Source organism: Pleurodeles waltl, chromosome 10 (assembly GCF_031143425.1).
Source record: "Pleurodeles waltl isolate 20211129_DDA chromosome 10, aPleWal1.hap1.20221129, whole genome shotgun sequence".
Lineage (NCBI taxonomy): Eukaryota > Metazoa > Chordata > Amphibia > Caudata > Salamandridae > Pleurodeles > Pleurodeles waltl.
The window spans coordinates 478,616,789-478,641,802 of record NC_090449.1 but is presented as its reverse complement, the minus strand read 5'-3'; positions in this window follow the sequence as shown (position 1 = coordinate 478,641,802).

The following is a 25,014-nucleotide window of genomic DNA, read 5'->3' as shown; positions in this document are numbered from 1 at the left end:
CGCCCACGACAGGAAATGGCCCAAAACACAACGTGGACACATCACATTTTTTCATAGAAAACAGTGCCTACCTGTGGATTTTGGCCTCTAGCTCAGCCGGCACCTGGGGAAACGTAGCAAACCAGAGCATTTTTTAAAACTAGAAACCCAGGGGAATCCAAGATGGGGTGACTTGTGGGGCTCTGACCAGGTTCTGTTACCCAGAATCCTTTGCAAACCTCAAACTTTGGCTAAAAAAAACACATTTTCCTCATATTTTGGTGACAGAAAGTTCTGGAACCAGAGAGGATCCACATATTTCCCTCCATCCAGCGTTCCCCCAAGTCTCCCGATAAAAATGATACCTCACTTGTGTGGGTAGGCCTAGCGCCCGCGACAGGAAATGCCCCAAAACGCAACGTGGACCCATCACATTTTTTGAAAGAAAACAGAGGTGTTTTTTGCAAACGTGCCTACCTGTAGATTTTGGCCTCTAGCTCAGCCGGCACCTAGGGAAACCTACCAAACCTGTGCATTTTTTAAAACTAGAGACCTAGGGGAATCCAAGATCGGGTGACTTGTGGGGCTCTGACCAGGTTCTGTTACCCAAAATCCTTTGCAAACCGCAAAATTTGGCTAAAAAAACAAGTTTTCCTCATATTTTGGTGACAGAAAGTTCTGGAACCAGAGAGGAGCCACAAATTTCCCTCCATCCAGCGTTCCCCCAAGTCTCCCGATAAAAATTATACCTCACTTGTGTGGGTAGGCCTAGCGCCCGTGACAGGAAATGGCCCAAAACACAACGTGGACACATCACATTTTTTCATAGAAAACAGTGCCTACCTGTGGATTTTGGCCTCTAGCTCAGCCGGCACCTGGGGAAACCTAGCAAACGAGCGCATTTTTTAAAACTAGAAACCCAGGGGAATCCAAGATGGGGTGACTTGTGTGGCTCTGACCAGGTTCTGTTACCCAGAATCCTTTGCAAACCTCAAACTTTGGCTAAAAAAACACATTTTCCTCAAATTTTGGTGACAGAAAGTTCTGAAATCAGAGAGGAGCCACAAATTTCCTTCCACCCAGCGTTCCCCCAAGTCTCCCGATAAAAATGATACCTCACTTGTGTGGGTAGGCCTAGCGCCCGCGACAGGAAATGCCCCAAAACGCAACGTGGACCCATCACATTTTTTGAAAGAAAACAGAGGTGTTTTTTGCAAACGTGCCTACCTGTAGATTTTGGCCTCTAGCTCAGCCGGCATCTAGGGAAACCTACCAAACCTGTGCATTTTTTAAAACTAGAGACCTAGGGGAATCCAAGATCGGGTGACTTTTGGGGCTCTGACCAGGTTCTGTTACCCAAAATCCTTTGCAAACAGCAAAATTTCGCTAAAAAAACAAGTTTTCCTCATATTTTGGTGACAGAAAGTTCTGGAACCAGAGAGGATCCACATATTTCCCTCCATCCAGCGTTCCCCCAAGTCTCCCGATAAAAATGATACCTCACTTGTGTGGGTAGGCCTAGCGCCCGCGACAGGAAATGCCCCAAAACGCAACGTGGACCCATCACATTTTTTGAAAGAAAACAGAGGTGTTTTTTGCAAACGTGCCTACCTGTAGATTTTGGCCTCTAGCTCAGCCGGCACCTAGGGAAACCTACCAAACCTGTGCATTTTTTAAAACTAGAGACCTAGGGGAATCCAAGATCGGGTGACTTGTGGGGCTCTGACCAGGTTCTGTTACCCAAAATCCTTTGCAAACCGCAAAATTTGGCTAAAAAAACAAGTTTTCCTCATATTTTGGTGACAGAAAGTTCTGGAACCAGAGAGGAGCCACAAATTTCCCTCCATCCAGCGTTCCCCCAAGTCTCCCGATAAAAATGATACCTCACTTGTGTGGGTAGGCCTAGCGCCCGCGACAGGAAATGGCCCAAAACACAACGTGGACACATCACATTTTTTCATAGAAAACAGTGCCTACCTGTGGATTTTGGCCTCTAGCTCAGCCGGCACCTGGGGAAACCTAGCAAACAAGCGCATTTTTTAAAACTAGAAACCCAGGGGAATCCAAGATGGGGTGACTTGTGGGGCTCTGACCAGGTTCTGTTACCCAGAATCCTTTGCAAACCTCAAACCTTGGCTAAAAAAACACATTTTCCTCAAATTTTGGTGACAGAAAGTTCTGAAATCAGAGAGGAGCCACAAATTTCCTTCCACCCAGCGTTCCCCCAAGTCTCCCGATAAAAATGATACCTCACTTGTGTGGGTAGGCCTAGCGCCCGCGACAGGAAATGCCCCAAAACGCAACGTGGACCCATCACATTTTTTGAAAGAAAACAGAGGTGTTTTTTGCAAACGTGCCTACCTGTAGATTTTGGCCTCTAGCTCAGCCGGCACCTAGGTAAACCTACCAAACCTGTGCATTTTTATAAACTAGAGACCTAGGGGAATCCAAGATCGGGTGACTTTCTGGGGCTCTGACCAGGTTCTGTTACCCAAAATCCTTTGCAAACCGCAAAATTTGGCTAAAAAAACACGTTTTCGTCACATTTTGGTGACAGAAAGTTCTGGAATCAGAGGGGAGCCACAAATTTCCCTCCATCCAGCGTTCCCCCAAGTCTCCCGATAAAAATGATACCTCACTTGTGTGGGTAGGCCTAGCGCCCGCGACAGGAAATGCCCCAAAACGCAATGTGGACCCATCACATTTTTTGAAAGAAAACAGAGGTGTTTTTTGCAAACGTGCCTACCTGTAGATTTTGGCCTCTAGCTCAGCCGGCACCTAGGGAAACCTACCAAACCTGTGCATTTTTATAAACTAGAGACCTAGGGGAATCCAAGATCGGGTGACTTGTGGGGCTCTGACCAGGTTCTGTTACCCCAAATCCTTTGCAAACCGCAAAATTTGGCTAAAAAAACACGTTTTCCTCATATTTTGGTGACAGAAAGTTCTGGAACCAGAGAGGAGCCACAAATTTCCCTCCATCCAGCGTTCCCCCAAGTCTCCCGATAAAAATGATACCTCACTTGTGTGGGTAGGCCTAGCGCCAGCGACAGGAAATGGCCCAAAACACAACGTGGACACATCACATTTTTTCATAGAAAACAGTGCCTACCTGTGGATTTTGGCCTCTAGCTCAGCTGGCACCTGGGGAAACGTAGCAAACCAGAGCATTTTTTAAAACTAGAAACCCAGGGGAATCCAAGATGGGGTGACTTGTGGGGCTCTGACCAGGTTCTGTTACCCAGAATCCTTTGCAAACCTCAAACTTTGGCTAAAAAAAACACATTTTCCTCATATTTTGGTGACAGAAAGTTCTGAAATCAGAGAGGAGCCACAAATTTCCTTCCACCCAGCGTTCCCCCAAGTCTCCCGATAAAAATGATACCTCACTTGTGTGGGTAGGCCTAGCGCCCGCGACAAGAAATGCCCCAAAACGCAACGTGGACCCATCACATTTTTTGAAAGAAAACAGAGGTGTTTTTTGCAAACGTGCCTACCTGTAGATTTTGGCCTCTAGCTCAGCCATCACCTAGGTAAACCTACCAAACCTGTGCATTTTTTTAAACTAGAGACCTAGGGGAATCCAAGATCGGGTGACTTTCTGGGGCTCTGACCAGGTTCTGTTACCCAAAATCCTTAGCAAACCGCAAAATTTGGCTAAAAATACACGTTTTCCTCACATTTTGGTGACAGAAAGTTCTGGAACCAGAGAGGAGCCACAAATTTCCCTCCATCCAGCGTTCCCCCAAGTCTCCCGATAAAAATGATACCTCACTTGTGTGGGTAGGCCTAGCGCCAGCGACAGGAAATGGCCCAAAACACAACGTGGACACATCACATTTTTTCATAGAAAACAGTGCCTACCTGTGGATTTTGGCCTCTAGCTCAGCTGGCACCTGGGGAAACGTAGCAAACCAGAGCATTTTTTAAAACTAGAAACCCAGGGGAATCCAAGATGGGGTGACTTGTGGGGCTCTGACCAGGTTCTGTTACCCAGAATCCTTTGCAAACCTCAAACTTTGGCTAAAAAAAACACATTTTCCTCATATTTTGGTGACAGAAAGTTCTGGAACCAGAGAGGATCCACATATTTCCCTCCATCCAGCGTTCCCCCAAGTCTCCCGATAAAAATGATACCTCACTTGTGTGGGTAGGCCTAGCGCCCGCGACAGGAAATGCCCCAAAACGCAACGTGGACCCATCACATTTTTTGAAAGAAAACAGAGGTGTTTTTTGCAAACGTGCCTACCTGTAGATTTTGGCCTCTAGCTCAGCCGGCACCTAGGGAAACCTACCAAACCTGTGCATTTTTTAAAACTAGAGACCTAGGGGAATCCAAGATCGGGTGACTTGTGGGGCTCTGACCAGGTTCTGTTACCCAAAATCCTTTGCAAACCGCAAAATTTGGCTAAAAAAACAAGTTTTCCTCATATTTTGGTGACAGAAAGTTCTGGAACCAGAGAGGAGCCACAAATTTCCCTCCATCCAGCGTTCCCCCAAGTCTCCCGATAAAAATTATACCTCACTTGTGTGGGTAGGCCTAGCGCCCGTGACAGGAAATGGCCCAAAACACAACGTGGACACATCACATTTTTTCATAGAAAACAGTGCCTACCTGTGGATTTTGGCCTCTAGCTCAGCCGGCACCTGGGGAAACCTAGCAAACCAGCGCATTTTTTAAAACTAGAAACCCAGGGGAATCCAAGATGGGGTGACTTGTGGGGCTCTGACCAGGTTCTGTTACCCAGAATCCTTTGCAAACCTCAAACTTTGGCTAAAAAAACACATTTTCCTCAAATTTTGGTGACAGAAAGTTCTGAAATCAGAGAGGAGCCACAAATTTCCTTCCACCCAGCGTTCCCCCAAGTCTCCCGATAAAAATGATACCTCACTTGTGTGGGTAGGCCTAGCGCCCGCGACAGGAAATGCCCCAAAACGCAACGTGGACCCATCACATTTTTTTAAAGAAAACAGAGGTGTTTTTTGCAAACGTGCCTACCTGTAGATTTTGGCCTCTAGCTCAGCCGGCATCTAGGGAAACCTACCAAACCTGTGCCTTTTTTAAAACTAGAGACCTAGGGGAATCCAAGATCGGGTGACTTTTGGGGCTCTAACCAGGTTCTGTTACCCAAAATCCTTTGCAAACCGCAAAATTTCGCTAAAAAAACAAGTTTTCCTCATATTTTGGTGACAGAAAGTTCTGGAACCAGAGAGGATCCACATATTTCCCTCCATCCAGCGTTCCCCCAAGTCTCCCGATAAAAATGATACCTCACTTGTGTGGGTAGGCCTAGCGCCCGTGACAGGAAATGGCCCAAAACACAACGTGGACACATCACATTTTTCCATAGAAAACAGTGCCTACCTGTGGATTTTGGCCTCTAGCTCAGCCGGCACCTGGGGAAACCTAGCAAACCAGCGCATTTTTTAAAACTAGAAACCCAGGGGAATCCAAGATGGGGTGACTTGTGGGGCTCTGACCAGGTTCTGTTACCCAGAATCCTTTGCAAACCTCAAACTTTGGCTAAAAAAACACATTTTCCTCAAATTTTGGTGACAGAAAGTTCTGAAATCAGAGAGGAGCCACAAATTTCCTTCCACCCAGCGTTCCCCCAAGTCTCCCGATAAAAATGATACCTCACTTGTGTGGGTAGGCCTAGCGCCCGCGACAGGAAATGCCCCAAAACGCAACGTGGACCCATCACATTTTTTGAAAGAAAACAGAGGTGTTTTTTGCAAACGTGCCTACCTGTAGATTTTGGCCTCTAGCTCAGCCGGCACCTAGGGAAACCTACCAAACCTGTGCATTTTTTAAAACTAGAGACCTAGGGGAATCCAAGATCGGGTGACTTGTGGGGCTCTGACCAGGTTCTGTTACCCAAAATCCTTTGCAAACCGCAAAATTTGGCTAAAAAAACACGTTTTCCTCATATTTTGGTGACAGAAAGTTCTGGAACCAGAGAGGAGCCACAAATTTCCCTCCATCCAGCGTTCCCCCAAGTCTCCCGATAAAAATGATACCTCACTTGTGTGGGTAGGCCTAGCGCCCGCGACAGGAAATGGCCCAAAACACAACGTGGACACATCACATTTTTTCATAGAAAACAGTGCCTACCTGTGGATTTTGGCCTCTAGCTCAGCCGGCACCTGGGGAAACCTAGCAAACCAGCGCATTTTTTAAAACTAGAAACCCAGGGGAATCCAAGATGGGGTGACTTGTGGGGCTCTGACCAGGTTCTGTTACCCAGAATCCTTTGCAAACCTCAAACCTTGGCTAAAAAAACACATTTTCCTCAAATTTTGGTGACAGAAAGTTCTGAAATCAGAGAGGAGCCACAAATTTCCTTCCACCCAGCGTTCCCCCAAGTCTCCCGATAAAAATGATACCTCACTTGTGTGGGTAGGCCTAGCGCCCGTGACAGGAAATGCCCCAAAACGCAACGTGGACCCATCACATTTTTTGAAAGAAAACAGAGGTGTTTTTTGCAAACTTGCCTACCTGTAGATTTTGGCCTCTAGCTCAGCCGGCACCTAGGGAAACCTACCAAACCTGTGCATTTTTTAAAACTAGAGACCTAGGGGAATCCAAGATTGGGTGACTTGTGGGGCTCTGACCAGGTTCTATTACCCAACATCCTTTGCAAACCGCAAAATTCCGCTAAAAAAACACGTTTTCCTCATATTTTGGTGACAGAAAGTTCTGGAACCAGAGAGGAGCCACATATTTCCCTCCATCCAGCGTTCCCCCAAGTCTCCCGATAAAAATGATACCTCACTTGTGTGGGTAGGCCTAGCGCCCGCAACAGGAAATGCCCCAAAACGCAACGTGGACCCATCACATTTTTTGAAAGAAAACAGAGGTGTTTTTTGCAAACGTGCCTACCTGTAGATTTTGGCCTCTAGCTCAGCCGGCACCTAGGTAAACCTACCAAACCTGTGCATTTTTTTAAACTAGAGACCTAGGGGAATCCAAGATCGGGTGACTTGTGGGGCTCTGACCAGGTTCTGTTACCCAAAATCCTTTGCAAAACGCAAAATTTGGCAAAAAAAACACGTTTTCCTCACATTTTGCTGACAGAAAGTTCTGGAATCAGAGAGGAGCCACAAATTTCCCTCCATCCAGCGTTCCCCCAAGTCTCCCGATAAAAATGATACCTCACTTGTGGGGGTAGGCCTAGCGCCCGCGACAGGAAATGGCCCAAAACACAACGTGGACACATCACATTTTTTCATAGAAAACAGTGCCTACCTGTGGATTTTGGCCTCTAGCTCAGCCGGCACCTGGGGAAACCTAGCAAACCAGCGCATTTTTTAACACTAGAAACCCAGGGGAATCCAAGATGGGGGGACTTGTGGGGCTCTGACCAGGTTCTGTTACCCAGAATCCTTTGCAAACCTCAAACTTTGGCTAAAAAAACACATTTTCCTCAAATTTTGGTGACAGAAAGTTCTGAAATCAGAGAGGAGCCACAAATTTCCTTCCACCCAGCGTTCCCCCAAGTCTCCCGATAAAAATGATACCTCACTTGTGTGGGTAGGCCTAGCGCCCGCGACAGGAAATGCCCCAAAACGCAACGTGGACCCATCACATTTTTTGAAAGAAAACAGAGGTGTTTTTTGCAAACGTGCCTACCTGTAGATTTTGGCCTCTAGCTCAGCCATCACCTAGGTAAACCTACCAAACCTGTGCATTTTTTTAAACTAGAGACCTAGGGGAATCCAAGATCGGGTGACTTTCTGGGGCTCTGACCAGGTTCTGTTACCCAAAATCCTTAGCAAACCGCAAAATTTGGCTAAAAATACACGTTTTCCTCACATTTTGGTGACAGAAAGTTCTGGAACCAGAGAGGACCCACAAATTTCCCTCCATCCAGCGTTCCCCCAAGTCTCCCGATAAAAATGATACCTCACTTGTGTGGGTAGGCCTAGCGCCAGCGACAGGAAATGGCCCAAAACACAACGTGGACACATCACATTTTTTCATAGAAAACAGTGCCTACCTGTGGATTTTGGCCTCTAGCTCAGCCGGCACCTGGGGAAACCTAGCAAACCAGCGCATTTTTTAACACTAGAAACCCAGGGGAATCCAAGATGGGGTGACTTGTGGGGCTCTGACCAGGTTCTGTTACCCAAAATCCTTTGCAAACCTCAAACTTTGGCTAAAAAAACACATTTTCCTCAAATTTTGGTGACAGAAAGTTCTGAAATCAGAGAGGAGCCACAAATTTCCTTCCACCCAGCGTTCCCCCAAGTCTCCCGATAAAAATGATACCTCACTTGTGTGGGTAGGCCTAGCGCCCGCGACAGGAAATGCCCCAAAACGCAACGTGGACCCATCACATTTTTTGAAAGAAAACAGAGGTGTTTTTTGCAAACGTGCCTACCTGTAGATTTTGGCCTCTAGCTCAGCCGGCACCTAGGTAAACCTACCAAACCTGTGCATTTTTATAAACTAGAGACCTAGGGGAATCCAAGATCGGGTGACTTTCTGGGGCTCTGACCAGGTTCTGTTACCCAAAATCCTTTGCAAACCACAAAATTTGGCTAAAAAAACACGTTTTCCTCACATTTTGGTGACAGAAAGTTCTGGAATCAGAGGGGAGCCACAAATTTCCCTCCATCCAGCGTTCCCCCAAGTCTCCCGATAGAAATGATACCTCACTTGTGTGGGTAGGCCTAGCGCCCGCGACAGGAAATGCCCCAAAACGCAATGTGGACCCATCACATTTTTTGAAAGAAAACAGAGGTGTTTTTTGCAAACGTGCCTACCTGTAGATTTTGGCCTCTAGCTCAGCCGGCACCTAGGGAAACCTACCAAACCTGTGCATTTTTTAAAACTAGAGACCTAGGGGAATCCAAGATCGGGTGACTTGTGGGGCTCTGACCAGGTTCTGTTACCCCAAATCCTTTGCAAACCGCAAAATTTGGCTAAAAAAACACGTTTTCCTCATATTTTGGTGACAGAAAGTTCTGGAACCAGAGAGGAGCCACAAATTTCCCTCCATCCAGCGTTCCCCCAAGTCTCCCGATAAAAATGATACCTCACTTGTGTGGGTAGGCCTAGCGCCCGCGACAGGAAATGGCCCAAAACACAACGTGGACACATCACATTTTTTCATAGAAAACAGTGCCTACCTGTGGATTTTGGCCTCTAGCTCAGCCGGCACCTGGGGAAACGTAGCAAACCAGAGCATTTTTTAAAACTAGAAACCCAGGGGAATCCAAGATGGGGTGACTTGTGGGGCTCTGACCAGGTTCTGTTACCCAGAATCCTTTGCAAACCTCAAACTTTGGCTAAAAAAAACACATTTTCCTCATATTTTGGTGACAGAAAGTTCTGGAACCAGAGAGGATCCACATATTTCCCTCCATCCAGCGTTCCCCCAAGTCTCCCGATAAAAATGATACCTCACTTGTGTGGGTAGGCCTAGCGCCCGCGACAGGAAATGCCCCAAAACGCAACGTGGACCCATCACATTTTTTGAAAGAAAACAGAGGTGTTTTTTGCAAACGTGCCTACCTGTAGATTTTGGCCTCTAGCTCAGCCGGCACCTAGGGAAACCTACCAAACCTGTGCATTTTTTAAAACTAGAGACCTAGGGGAATCCAAGATCGGGTGACTTGTGGGGCTCTGACCAGGTTCTGTTACCCAAAATCCTTTGCAAACCGCAAAATTTGGCTAAAAAAACAAGTTTTCCTCATATTTTGGTGACAGAAAGTTCTGGAACCAGAGAGGAGCCACAAATTTCCCTCCATCCAGCGTTCCCCCAAGTCTCCCGATAAAAATTATACCTCACTTGTGTGGGTAGGCCTAGCGCCCGCGACAGGAAATGGCCCAAAACACAACGTGGACACATCACATTTTTTCATAGAAAACAGTGCCTACCTGTGGATTTTGGCCTCTAGCTCAGCCGGCACCTGGGGAAACCTAGCAAACCAGCGCATTTTTTAAAACTAGAAACCCAGGGGAATCCAAGATGGGGTGACTTGTGGGGCTCTGACCAGGTTCTGTTACCCAGAATCCTTTGCAAACCTCAAACTTTGGCTAAAAAAACACATTTTCCTCAAATTTTGGTGACAGAAAGTTCTGAAATCAGAGAGGAGCCACAAATTTCCTTCCACCCAGCGTTCCCCCAAGTCTCCCGATAAAAATGATACCTCACTTGTGTGGGTAGGCCTAGCGCCCGCGACAGGAAATGCCCCAAAACGCAACGTGGACCCATCACATTTTTTGAAAGAAAACAGAGGTGTTTTTTGCAAACGTGCCTACCTGTAGATTTTGGCCTCTAGCTCAGCCGGCACCTAGGGAAACCTACCAAACCTGTGCATTTTTTAAAACTAGAGACCTAGGGGAATCCAAGATCGGGTGACTTGTGGGGCTCTGACCAGGTTCTGTAACCCAACATCCTTTGCAAACCTCAAAATTCCGCTAAAAAAACACGTTTTCCTCATATTTTGGTGACAGAAAGTTCTGGAACCAGAGAGGAGCCACATATTTCCCTCCATCCAGCGTTCCCCCAAGTCTCCCGATAAAAATGATACCTCACTTGTGTGGGTAGGCCTAGCGCCCGCGACAGGAAATGGCCCAAAACGCAACGTGGACCCATCACATTTTTTGAAAGAAAACAGAGGTGTTTTTTGCAAACGTGCCTACCTGTAGATTTTGGCCTCTAGCTCAGCCGGCACCTAGGTAAACCTACCAAACCTGTGCATTTTTTTAAACTAGAGACCTAGGGGAATCCAAGATCGGGTGACTTGTGGGGCTCTGACCAGGTTCTGTTACCCAAAATCCTTTGCAAAACGCAAAATTTGGCAAAAAAAAACACGTTTTCCTCACATTTTGGTGACAGAAAGTTCTGGAATCAGAGAGGAGCCACAAATTTCCCTCCATCCAGCGTTCCCCCAAGTCTCCCGATAAAAATTATACCTCACTTGTGTGGGTAGGCCTAGCGCCCGCGACAGGAAATGGCCCAAAACACAACGTGGACACATCACATTTTTTCATAGAAAACAGTGCCTACCTGTGGATTTTGGCCTCTAGCTCAGCCGGCACCTGGGGAAACCTAGCAAACCAGCGCATTTTTTAACACTAGAAACCCAGGGGAATCCAAGATGGGGTGACTTGTGGGGCTCTGACCAGGTTCTGTTACCCAGAATCCTTTGCAAACCTCAAACTTTGGCTAAAAAAACACATTTTCCTCAAATTTTGGTGACAGAAAGTTCTGAAATCAGAGAGGAGCCACAAATTTCCTTCCACCCAGCGTTCCCCCAAGTCTCCCGATAAAAATGATACCTCACTTGTGTGGGTAGGCCTAGCGCCCGCGACAGGAAATGCCCCAAAACGCAACATGGACCCATCACATTTTTTGAAAGAAAACAGAGGTGTTTTTTGCAAACGTGCCTACCTGTAGATTTTGGCCTCTAGCTCAGCCGGCACCTAGGTAAACCTACCAAACCTGTGCATTTTTTTAAACTAGAGACCTAGGGGAATCCAAGATCGGGTGACTTTCTGGGGCTCTGACCAGGTTCTGTTACCCAAAATCCTTAGCAAACCGCAAAATTTGGCTAAAAATACACGTTTTCCTCACATTTTGGTGACAGAAAGTTCTGGAACCAGAGAGGAGCCACAAATTTCCCTCCATCCAGCGTTCCCCCAAGTCTCCCGATAAAAATGATACCTCACTTGTGTGGGTAGGCCTAGCGCCCGCGACAGGAAATGGCCCAAAACACAGCGTGGACACATCACATTTTTTCATAGAAAACAGTGCCTACCTGTGGATTTTGGCCTCTAGCTCAGCCGGCACCTGGGGAAACCTAGCAAACCAGCGCATTTTTTAACACTAGAAACCCAGGGGAATCCAAGATGGGGTGACTTGAGGGACTCTGACCAGGTTCTGTTACCCAGAATCCTTTGCAAACCTCAAACTTTGGCTAAAAAAACACATTTTCCTCAAATTTTGGTGACAGAAAGTTCTGAAATCAGAGAGGAGCCACAAATTTCCTTCCACCCAGCGTTCCCCCGAAGTCTCCCGATAAAAATGATACCTCACTTGTGTGGGTAGGCCTAGCGCCCGCGACAGGAAATGCCCCAAAACGCAACGTGGACCCATCACATTTTTTGAAAGAAAACAGAGGTGTTTTTTGCAAACGTGCCTACCTGTAGATTTTGGCCTCTAGCTCAGCCGGCACCTAGGTAAACCTAACAAACCTGTGCATTTTTTTAAACTAGAGACCTAGGGGAATCCAAGATCGGGTGACTTTCTGGGGCTCTGACCAGGTTCTGTTACCCAAAATCCTTTGCAAACCGCAAAATTTGGCTAAAAAAACACGTTTTCCTCACATTTTGGTGACAGAAAGTTCTGGAATCAGAGAGGAGCCACAAATTTCCCTCCATCCAGCGTTCCCCCAAGTCTCCCGATAAAAATGATACCTCACTTGTGTGGGTAGGCCTAGCGCCCGCGACAGGAAATGGCCCAAAACACAACGTGGACACATCACATTTTTTCATAGAAAACAGTGCCTACCTGTGGATTTTGGCCTCTAGCTCAGCCGGCACCTGGGGAAACCTAGCAAACCAGCACATTTTTTAAAACTAGAAACCCAGGGGAATCCAAGATGGGATGACTTGTGGGACTCTGACCAGGTTCTGTTACCCAAAATCCTTTGCAAACCTCAAACTTTGGCTAAAAAAACACATTTTCCTCAAATTTTGGTGACAGAAAGTTCTGAAATCAGAGAGGAGCCACAAATTTCCTTACACCCAGCGTTCCCCCAAGTCTCCCGATAAACATTATACCTCACTTGTGTGGGTAGGCCTAGCGCCCGCGACAGAAAATGCCCCAAAATGCAACGTGGACCCATCAAATTTTTTTAAAGAAAACAGAGGTGTTTTTTGCAAACGTGCCTACCTGTAGATTTTGGCCTCTAGCTCAGCCGGCACCTAGGGAAACCTACCAAACCTGTGCATTTTTTAAAACTAGAGACCTAGGGGAATCCAAGATCGGGTGACTTGTGGGGCTCTGACCAGGTTCTGTTACCCAAAATCCTTAACAAACCGCACAATTTGGCAAAAAAAACATGTTTTCCTCACATTTTGGTGACAGAAAGTTCTGGAATCAGAGAGGAGCCACAAATTTCCGTCCATCCAGCGTTCCCCCAAGTCTCCCGATAAAAATGATACCTCACTTGTGTGGGTAGGCCTAGCGCCCGCGACAGGAAATGCCCCAAAACGCAACGTGGACCCATCACATTTTTTTAAAGAAAACAGAGGTGTTTTTTGCAAACGTGCCTACCTGTAGATTTTGGCCTCTAGCTCAGCCGGCACCTAGGTAAACCTACCAAACCTGTGCATTTTTTTAAACTAGAGACCTAGGGGAATCCAAGATCGGGTGACTTTCTGGGGCTCTGACCAGGTTCTGTTACCCAAAATCCTTTGCAAACCGCAAAATTTGGCTAAAAAAACACGTTTTCCTTACATTTTGGTGACAGAAAGTTCTGGAATCAGAGAGGAGCCACAAATTTCCCTCCATCCAGCGTTCCCCCAAGTCTCCCGATAAAAATGATACCTCACTTGTGTGGGTAGGCCTAGCGCCCGCGACAGGAAATGGCCCAAAACACAACGTGGACACATCACATTTTTTCATAGAAAACAGGGCCTACCTGTGGATTTTGGCCTCTAGCTCAGCCGGCACCTGGGGAAACCTAGCAAACCAGCGCATTTTTTAACACTAGAAACCCAGGGGAATCCAAGATGGGGTGACTTGTGGGGCTCTGACCAGGTTCTGTTACCCAGAATCCTTTGCAAACCTCAAACTTTGGCTAAAAAAACACATTTTCCTCAAATTTTGGTGACAGAAAGTTCTGAAATCAGAGAGGAGCCACAAATTTCCTTCCACCCAGCGTTCCCCCAAGTCTCCCGATAAAAATGATACCTCACTTGTGTGGGTAGGCCTAGCGCCCGCGACAGGAAATGCCCCAAAACGCAACGTGGACCCATCACATTTTTTGAAAGAAAACAGAGGTGTTTTTTGCAAACGTGCCTACCTGTAGATTTTGGCCTCTAGCTCAGCCGGCACCTAGGTAAACCTACCAAACCTGTGCATTTTTTTAAACTAGAGACCTAGGGGAATCCAAGATCGGGTGACTTTCTGGGGCTCTGACCAGGTTCTGTTACCCGAAATCCTTTGCAAACCGCAAAATTTGGCTAAAAAAACACGTTTTCCTCACATTTTGGTGACAGAAAGTTCTGGAACCAGAGAGGAGCCACAAATTTCCCCCCATCCAGCGTTCCCCCAAGTCTCCCGATAAAAATGATACCTCACTTGTGTGGGTAGGCCTAGCGCCCGCGACAGGAAATGGCCCAAAACACAACGTGGACACATCACATTTTTTCATAGAAAACAGTGCCTACCTGTGGATTTTGGCCTCTAGCTCAGCCGGCACCTGGGGAAACCTAGCAAACCAGCGCATTTTTTAACACTAGAAACCCAGGGGAATCCAAGATGGGGTGACTTGTGGGGCTCTGACCAGGTTCTGTTACCCAGAATCCTTTGCAAACCTCAAACTTTGGCTAAAAAAAACACATTTTCCTCATATTTTGGTGACAGAAAGTTCTGGAACCAGAGAGGATCCACATATTTCCCTCCATCCAGCGTTCCCCCAAGTCTCCCGATAAAAATGATACCTCACTTGTGTGGGTAGGCCTAGCGCCCGCGACAGGAAATGCCCCAAAACGCAACGTGGACCCATCACATTTTTTGAAAGAAAACAGAGGTGTTTTTTGCAAACGTGCCTACCTGTAGATTTTGGCCTCTAGCTCAGCCGGGACCTAGGGAAACCTACCAAACCTGTGCATTTTTTAAAACTAGAGACCTGGGGGAATCCAAGATCGGGTGACTTGTGGGGCTCTGACCAGGTTCTGTTACCCAAAATCCTTTGCAAACCGCAAAATTTGGCTAAAAAAACAAGTTTTCCTCATATTTTGGTGACAGAAAGTTCTGGAACCAGAGAGGAGCCACAAATTTCCCTCCATCCAGCGTTCCCCCAAGTCTCCCGATAAAAATTATACCTCACTTGTGTGGGTAGGCCTAGCGCCCGTGACAGGAAATGGCCCAAAACACAACGTGGACACATCACATTTTTTCATAGAAAACAGTGCCTACCTGTGGATTTTGGCCTCTAGCTCAGCCGGCACCTGGGGAAACCTAGCAAACCAGCGCCTTTTTTAAAACTAGAAACCCAGGGGAATCCAAGATGGGGTGACTTGTGGGGCTCTGACCAGGTTCTGTTACCCAGAATCCTTTGCAAACCTCAAACTTTGGCTAAAAAAACACATTTTCCTCAAATTTTGGTGACAGAAAGTTCTGAAATCAGAGAGGAGCCACAAATTTCCTTCCACCCAGCGTTCCCCCAAGTCTCCCGATAAAAATGATACCTCACTTGTGTGGGTAGGCCTAGCGCCCGCGACAGGAAATGCCCCAAAACGCAACGTGGACCCATCACATTTTTTGAAAGAAAACAGAGGTGTTTTTTGCAAACGTGCCTACCTGTAGATTTTGGCCTCTAGCTCAGCCGGCATCTAGGGAAACCTACCAAACCTGTGCATTTTTTAAAACTAGAGACCTAGGGGAATCCAAGATCGGGTGACTTTTGGGGCTCTAACCAGGTTCTGTTACCCAAAATCCTTTGCAAACCGCAAAATTTCGCTAAAAAAACAAGTTTTCCTCATATTTTGGTGACAGAAAGTTCTGGAACCAGAGAGGATCCACATATTTCCCTCCATCCAGCGTTCCCCCAAGTCTCCCGATAAAAATGATACCTCACTTGTGTGGGTAGGCCTAGCGCCCGCGACAGGAAATGCCCCAAAACGCAACGTGGACCCATCACATTTTTTGAAAGAAAACAGAGGTGTTTTTTGCAAACGTGCCTACCTGTAGATTTTGGCCTCTAGCTCAGCCGGCACCTAGGGAAACCTACCAAACCTGTGCATTTTTTAAAACTAGAGACCTAGGGGAATCCAAGATCGGGTGACTTGTGGGGCTCTGACCAGGTTCTGTTACCCAAAATCCTTTGCAAACCGCAAAATTTGGCTAAAAAAACACGTTTTCCTCATATTTTGGTGACAGAAAGTTCTGGAACCAGAGAGGAGCCACAAATTTCCCTCCATCCAGCGTTCCCCCAAGTCTCCTGATAAAAATGATACCTCACTTGTGTGGGTAGGCCTAGCGCCCGCGACAGGAAATGGCCCAAAACACAACGTGGACACATCACATTTTTTCATAGAAAACAGTGCCTACCTGTGGATTTTGGCCTCTAGCTCAGCCGGCACCTGGGGAAACCTAGCAAACCAGCGCATTTTTTAAAACTAGAAACCCAGGGGAATCCAAGATGGGGTGACTTGTGGGGCTCTGACCAGGTTCTGTTACCCAGAATCCTTTGCAAACCTCAAACCTTGGCTAAAAAAACACATTTTCCTCAAATTTTGGTGACAGAAAGTTCTGAAATCAGAGAGGAGCCACAAATTTCCTTCCACCCAGCGTTCCCCCAAGTCTCCCGATAAAATTGATACCTCACTTGTGTGGGTAGGCCTAGCGCCCGCGACAGGAAATGCCCCAAAACGCAACGTGGACCCATCACATTTTTTGAAAGAAAACAGAGGTGTTTTTTGCAAACGTGCCTACCTGTAGATTTTGGCCTCTAGCTCAGCCGGCACCTAGGGAAACCTACCAAACCTGTGCATTTTTTAAAACTAGAGACCTAGGGGAATCCAAGATCGGGTGACTTGTGGGGCTCTGACCAGGTTCTATTACCCAACATCCTTTGCAAACCGCAAAATTCCGCTAAAAAAACACGTTTTCCTCATATTTTGGTGACAGAAAGTTCTGGAACCAGAGAGGAGCCACATATTTCCCTCCATCCAGCGTTCCCCCAAGTCTCCCGATAAAAATGATACCTCACTTGTGTGGGTAGGCCTAGCGCCCGCGACAGGAAATGCCCCAAAACGCAACGTGGACCCATCACATTTTATGAAAGAAAACAGAGGTGTTTTTTGCAAACGTGCCTACCTGTAGATTTTGGCCTCTAGCTCAGCCGGCACCTAGGTAAACCTACCAAACCTGTGCATTTTTTTAAACTAGAGACCTAGGGGAATCCAAGATCGGGTGACTTGTGGGGCTCTGACCAGGTTCTGTTACCCAAAATCCTTTGCAAAACGCAAAATTTGGCAAAAAAAACACGTTTTCCTCACATTTTGCTGAAAGAAAGTTCTGGAATCAGAGAGGAGCCACAAATTTCCCTCCATCCAGCGTTCCCCCAAGTCTCCCGATAAAAATGATACCTCACTTGTGGAGGTAGGCCTAGCGCCCGCGACAGGAAATGGCCCAAAACACAACGTGGACACATCACATTTTTTCATAGAAAACAGTGCCTACCTGTGGATTTTGGCCTCTAGCTCAGCCGGCACCTGGGGAAACCTAGCAAACCAGCGCATTTTTTAACACTAGAAACCCAGGGGAATCCAAGATGGGGGGACTTGTGGGGCTCTGACCAGGTTCTGTTACCCAGAATCCTTTGCAAACCTCAAACTTTGGCTAAAAAAACACATTTTCCTCAAATTTTGGTGACAGAAAGTTCTGAAATCAGAGAGGAGCCACAAATTTCCTTCCACCCAGCGTTCCCCCAAGTCTCCCGATAAAAATGATACCTCACTTGTGTGGGTAGGCCTAGCGCCCGCGACAGGAAATGCCCCAAAACGCAACGTGGACCCATCACATTTTTTGAAAGAAAACAGAGGTGTTTTTTGCAAACGTGCCTACCTGTAGATTTTGGCCTCTAGCTCAGCCATCACCTAGGTAAACCTACCAAACCTGTGCATTTTTTTAAACTAGAGACCTAGGGGAATCCAAGATCGGGTGACTTTCTGGGGCTCTGACCAGGTTCTGTTACCCAAAATCCTTAGCAAACCGCAAAATTTGGCTAAAAATACACGTTTTCCTCACATTTTGGTGACAGAAAGTTCTGGAACCAGAGAGGAGCCACAAATTTCCCTCCATCCAGCGTTCCCCCAAGTCTCCCGATAAAAATGATACCTCACTTGTGTGGGTAGGCCTAGCGCCAGCGACAGGAAATGGCCCAAAACACAACGTGGACACATCACATTTTTTCATAGAAAACAGTGCCTACCTGTGGATTTTGGCCTCTAGCTCAGCCGGCACCTGGGGAAACCTAGCAAACCAGCGCATTTTTTAACACTAGAAACCCAGGGGAATCCAAGATGGGGTGACTTGTGGGGCTCTGACCAGGTTCTGTTACCCAAAATCCTTTGCAAACCTCAAACTTTGGCTAAAAAAACACATTTTCCTCAAATTTTGGTGACAGAAAGTTCTGAAATCAGAGAGGAGCCACAAATTTCCTTCCACCCAGCGTTCCCCCAAGTCTCCCGATAAAAATGATACCTCACTTGTGTGGGTAGGCCTAGCGCCCGCGACAGGAAATGCCCCAAAACGCAACGTGGACCCATCACATTTTTTGAAAGAAAACAGAGGTGTTTTTTGCAAACGTGCCTACCTGTAGATTTTGGCCTCTAGCTCAGCCGGCACCTAGGTAAACCTACCAAACCTGTGCATTTTTATAAACTAGAGACCTAGGGGAATCCAAGATCGGGTGACTTTCTGGGGCTCTGACCAGGTTCTGTTACCCAAAATCCTTTGCAAACCGCAAAATTTGGCTAAAAAAACACGTTTTCCTCACATTTTGGTGACAGAAAGTTCTGGAATCAGAGGGGAGCCACAAATTTCCCTCCATCCAGCGTTCCCCCAAGTCTCCCGATAAAAATGATACCTCACTTGTGTGGGTAGGCCTAGCGCCCGCGACAGGAAATGCCCCAAAACGCAATGTGGACCCATCACATTTTTTGAAAGAAAACAGAGGTGTTTTTTGCAAACGTGCCTACCTGTAGATTTTGGCCTCTAGCTCAGCCGGCACCTAGGGAAACCTACCAAACCTGTGCATTTTTTAAAACTAGAGACCTAGGGGAATCCAAGATCGGGTGACTTGTGGGGCTCTGACCAGGTTCTGTTACCCCAAATCCTTTGCAAACCGCAAAATTTGGCTAAAAAAACACGTTTTCCTCATATTTTGGTGACAGAAAGTTCTGGAACCAGAGAGGAGCCACAAATTTCCCTCCATCCAGCGTTCCCCCAAGTCTCCCGATAAAAATGATACCTCACTTGTGTGGGTAGGCCTAGCGCCCGCGACAGGAAATGGCCCAAAACACAACGTGGACACATCACATTTTTTCATAGAAAACAGTGCCTACCTGTGGATTTTGGCCTCTAGCTCAGCCGGCACCTGGGGAAACGTAGCAAACCAGAGCATTTTTTAAAACTAGAAACCCAGGGGAATCCAAGATAGGGTGACTTGTGGGGCTCTGACCAGGTTCTGTTACCCAGAATCCTTTGCAAACCTCAAACTTTGGCTAAAAAAAACACATTTTCCTCATATTTTGGTGACAGAAAGTTCTGGAACCAGAGAGGATCCACATATTTCCCTCCATCCAGCGTTCCCCCAAGTCTCCCGATAAAAATGATACCTCACTTGTGTGGGTAGGCCTAGCGCCCGCGACAGGAAATGCCCCAAAACGCAACGTGGACCCATCACATTTTTTGAAAGAAAACAGAGGTGTTTTTTGCAAACGTGCCTACCTGTAGATTTTGGCCTCTAGCTCAGCCGGCACCTAGGGAAACCTACCAAACCTGTGCATTTTTTAAAACTAGAGACCTAGGGGAATCCAAGATCGGGTGACTTGTGGGGCTCTGACAAGGTTCTGTTACCCAAAATCCTTTGCAAACCGCAAAATTTGGCTAAAAAACAAGTTTTCCTCATATTTTGGTGACAGAAAGTTCTGGAACCAGAGAGGAGCCACAAATTTCCCTCCATCCAGCGTTCCCCCAAGTCTCCCGATAAAAATTATACCTCACTTGTGTGGGAAGGCCTAGCGCCCGCGACAGGAAATGGCCCAAAACACAACGTGGACACATCACATTTTTTCATAGAAAACAGTGCCTACCTGTGGATTTTGGCCTCTAGCTCAGCCGGCACCTGGGGAAACCTAGCAAACCAGCGCATTTTTTAAAACTAGAAACCCAGGGGAATCCAAGATGGGGTGACTTGTGGGGCTCTGACCAGGTTCTGTTACCCAGAATCCTTTGCAAACCTCAAACTTTGGCTAAAAAAACACATTTTCCTCAAATTTTGGTGACAGAAAGTTCTGAAATCAGAGAGGAGCCACAAATTTCCTTCCACCCAGCGTTCCCCCAAGTCTCCCGATAAAAATGATACCTCACTTGTGTGGGTAGGCCTAGCGCCCGCGACAGAAAATGCCCCAAAACGCAACGTGGACCCATCACATTTTTTGAAAGAAAACAGAGGTGTTTTTTGCAAACGTGCCTACCTGTAGATTTTGGCCTCTAGCTCAGCCGGCACCTAGGGAAACCTACCAAACCTGTGCATTTTTTAAAACTAGAGACCTAGGGGAATCCAAGATCGGGTGACTTGTGGGGCTCTGACCAGGTTCTGTTACCCAACATCCTTTGCAAACCTCAAAATTCCGCTAAAAAAACACGTTTTCCTCATATTTTGGTGACAGAAAGTTCTGGAACCAGAGAGGAGCCACATATTTCCCTCCATCCAGCGTTCCCCCAAGTCTCCCGATAAAAATGATACCTCACTTGTGTGGGTAGGCCTAGCGCCCGCGACAGGAAATGGCCCAAAACGCAACGTGGACCCATCACATTTTTTGAAAGAAAACAGAGGTGTTTTTTGCAAACGTGCCTACCTGTAGATTTTGGCCTCTAGCTCAGCCGGCACCTAGGTAAACCTACCAAACCTGTGCATTTTTTTAAACTAGAGACCTAGGGGAATCCAAGATCGGGTGACTTGTGGGGCTCTGACCAGGTTCTGTTACCCAAAATCCTTTGCAAAACGCAAAATTTGGCAAAAAAAACACGTTTTCCTCACATTTTGGTGACAGAAAGTTCTGGAATCAGAGAGGAGCCACAAATTTCCCTCCATCCAGCGTTCCCCCAAGTCTCCCGATAAAAATGATACCTCACTTGTGTGGGTAGGCCTAGCGCCCGCGACAGGAAATGGCCCAAAACACAACGTGGACACATCACATTTTTTCATAGAAAACAGTGCCTACCTGTGGATTTTGGCCTCTAGCTCAGCCGGCACCTGGGGAAACCTAGCAAACCAGCGCATTTTTTAACACTAGAAACCCAGGGGAATCCAAGATGGGGTGATTTGTGGGGCTCTGACCAGGTTCTGTTACCCAGAATCCTTTGCAAACCTCAAACTTTGGCTAAAAAAACACATTTTCCTCAAATTTTGGTGACAGAAAGTTCTGAAATCAGAGAGGAGCCACAAATTTCCTTCCACCCAGCGTTCCCCCAAGTCTCCCGATAAAAATGATACCTCACTTGTGTGGGTAGGCCTAGCGCCCGCGACAGGAAATGCCCCAAAACGCAACGTGGACCCATCACATTTTTTGAAAGAAAACAGAGGTGTTTTTTGCAAACGTGCCTACCTGTAGATTTTGGCCTCTAGCTCAGCCGGCACCTAGGGAAACCTACCAAACCTGTGCATTTTTTAAAACTAGAGACCTAGGGGAATCCAAGATCGGGTGACTTGTGGGGCTCTGACCAGGTTCTGTTACCCAACATCCTTTGCAAACCTCAAAATTCCACTAAAAAAACACGTTTTCCTCATATTTTGGTGACAGAAAGTTCTGGAACCAGAGAGGAGCCACATATTTCCCTCCATCCAGCGTTCCCCCAAGTCTCCCGATAAAAATGATACCTCACTTGTGTGGGTAGGCCTAGCGCCCGCGACAGGAAATGGCCCAAAACGCAACGTGGACCCATCACATTTTTTGAAAGAAAACAGAGGTGTTTTTTGCAAACGTGCCTACCTGTAGATTTTGGCCTCTAGCTCAGCCGGCACCTAGGTAAACCTACCAAACCTGTGCATTTTTTTAAACTAGAGACCTAGGGGAATCCAAGATCGGGTGACTTGTGGGGCTCTGACCAGGTTCTGTTACCCAAAATCCTTTGCAAAACGCAAAATTTGGCAAAAAAAACACGTTTTCCTCACATTTTGGTGACAGAAAGTTCAGGAATCAGAGAGCAGCCACAAATTTCCCTCCATCCAGCGTTCCCCCAAGTCTCCCGATAAAAATGATACCTCACTTGTGTGGGTAGGCCTAGCGCCCGCGACAGGAAATGGCCCAAAACACAACGTGGACACATCACATTTTTTCATAGAAAACAGTGCCTACCTGTGGATTTTGGCCTCTAGCTCAGCCGGCACCTGGGGAAACCTAGCAAACCAGCGCATTTTTTAACACTAGAAACCCAGGGGAATCCAAGATGGGGTGACTTGTGGGGCTCTGACCAGGTTCTGTTACCCAGAATCCTTTGCAAACCTCAAACTTTGGCTAAAAAAACACATTTTCCTCAAATTTTGGTGACAGAAAGTTCTGAAATCAGAGAGGAGCCACAAATTTCCTTCCACCCAGCGTTCCCCCAAGTCTCCCGATAAAAATGATACCTCACTTGTGTGGGTAGGCCTAGCGCCCGCGACAGGAAATGCCCCAAAACGCAACGTGGACCCATCACATTTTTTGAAAGAAAACAGAGGTGTTTTTTGCAAACGTGCCTACCTGTAGATTTTGGCCTCTAGCTCAGCCGGCACCTAGGTAAACCTACCAAACCTGTGCATTTTTTTAAACTAGAGACCTAGGGGAATCCAAGATCGGGTGACTTTCTGGGGCTCTGACCAGGTTCTGTTACCCAAAATCCTTAGCAAACCGCAAAATTTGGCTAAAAATACACGTTTTCCTCACATTTTGGTGACAGAAAGTTCTGGAACCAGAGAGGAGCCACAAATTTCCCTCCATCCAGCGTTCCCCCAAGTCTCCCGATAAAAATGATACCTCACTTGTGTGGGTAGGCCTAGCGCCCGCGACAGGAAATGGCCCAAAACACAGCGTGGACACATCACATTTTTTCATAGAAAACAGTGCCTACCTGTGGATTTTGGCCTCTAGCTCAGCCGGCACCTGGGGAAACCTAGCAAACCAGCGCATTTTTTAACACTAGAAACCCAGGGGAATCCAAGATGGGGTGACTTGAGGGACTCTGACCAGGTTCTGTTACCCAGAATCCTTTGCAAACCTCAAACTTTGGCTAAAAAAACACATTTTCCTCAACTTTTGGTGACAGAAAGTTCTGAAATCAGAGAGGAGCCACAAATTTCCTTCCACCCAGCGTTCCCCCAAGTCTCCCGATAAAAATGATACCTCACTTGTGTGGGTAGGCCTAGCGCCCGCGACAGGAAATGCCCCAAAACGCAACGTGGACCCATCACATTTTTTGAAAGAAAACAGAGGTGTTTTTTGCAAACGTGCCTACCTGTAGATTTTGGCCTCTAGCTCAGCCGGCACCTAGGTAAACCTACCAAACCTGTGCATTTTTTTAAACTAGAGACCTAGGGGAATCCAAGATCGGGAGACTTTCTGGGGCTCTGACCAGGTTCTGTTACCCAAAATCCTTTGCAAACCGCAAAATTTGGCTAAAAAAACACGTTTTCCTCACATTTTGGTGACAGAAAGTTCTGGAATCAGAGAGGAGCCACAAATTTCCCTCCATCCAGCGTTCCCCCAAGTCTCCCGATAAAAATGATACCTCACTTGTGTGGGTAGGCCTAGCGCCCGCGACAGGAAATGGCCCAAAACACAACGTGGACACATCACATTTTTTCATAGAAAACAGTGCCTACCTGTGGATTTTGGCCTCTAGCTCAGCCGGCACCTGGGGAAACCTAGCAAACCAGCGCATTTTTTAAAACTAGAAACCCAGGGGAATCCAAGATGGGGTGACTTGTGGGGCTCTGACCAGGTTCTGTTACCCAGAATCCTTTGCAAACCTCAAACCTTGGCTAAAAAAACACATTTTCCTCAAATTTTGGTGACAGAAAGTTCTGAAATCAGAGAGGAGCCACAAATTTCCTTCCACCCAGCGTTCCCCCAAGTCTCCCGATAAAAATGATACCTCACTTGTGTGGGTAGGCCTAGCGCCCGTGACAGGAAATGCCCCAAAACGCAACGTGGACCCATCACATTTTTTGAAAGAAAACAGAGGTGTTTTTTGCAAACTTGCCTACCTGTAGATTTTGGCCTCTAGCTCAGCCGGCACCTAGGGAAACCTACCAAACCTGTGCATTTTTTAAAACTAGAGACCTAGGGGAATCCAAGATTGGGTGACTTGTGGGGCTCTGACCAGGTTCTATTACCCAACATCCTTTGCAAACCGCAAAATTCCGCTAAAAAAACACGTTTTCCTCATATTTTGGTGACAGAAAGTTCTGGAACCAGAGAGGAGCCACATATTTCCCTCCATCCAGCGTTCCCCCAAGTCTCCCGATAAAAATGATACCTCACTTGTGTGGGTAGGCCTAGCGCCCGCAACAGGAAATGCCCCAAAACGCAACGTGGACCCATCACATTTTTTGAAAGAAAACAGAGGTGTTTTTTGCAAACGTGCCTACCTGTAGATTTTGGCCTCTAGCTCAGCCGGCACCTAGGTAAACCTACCAAACCTGTGCATTTTTTTAAACTAGAGACCTAGGGGAATCCAAGATCGGGTGACTTGTGGGGCTCTGACCAGGTTCTGTTACCCAAAATCCTTTGCAAAACGCAAAATTTGGCAAAAAAAACACGTTTTCCTCACATTTTGCTGACAGAAAGTTCTGGAATCAGAGAGGAGCCACAAATTTCCCTCCATCCAGCGTTCCCCCAAGTCTCCCGATAAAAATGATACCTCACTTGTGGGGGTAGGCCTAGCGCCCGCGACAGGAAATGGCCCAAAACACAACGTGGACACATCACATTTTTTCATAGAAAACAGTGCCTACCTGTGGATTTTGGCCTCTAGCTCAGCCGGCACCTGGGGAAACCTAGCAAACCAGCGCATTTTTTAA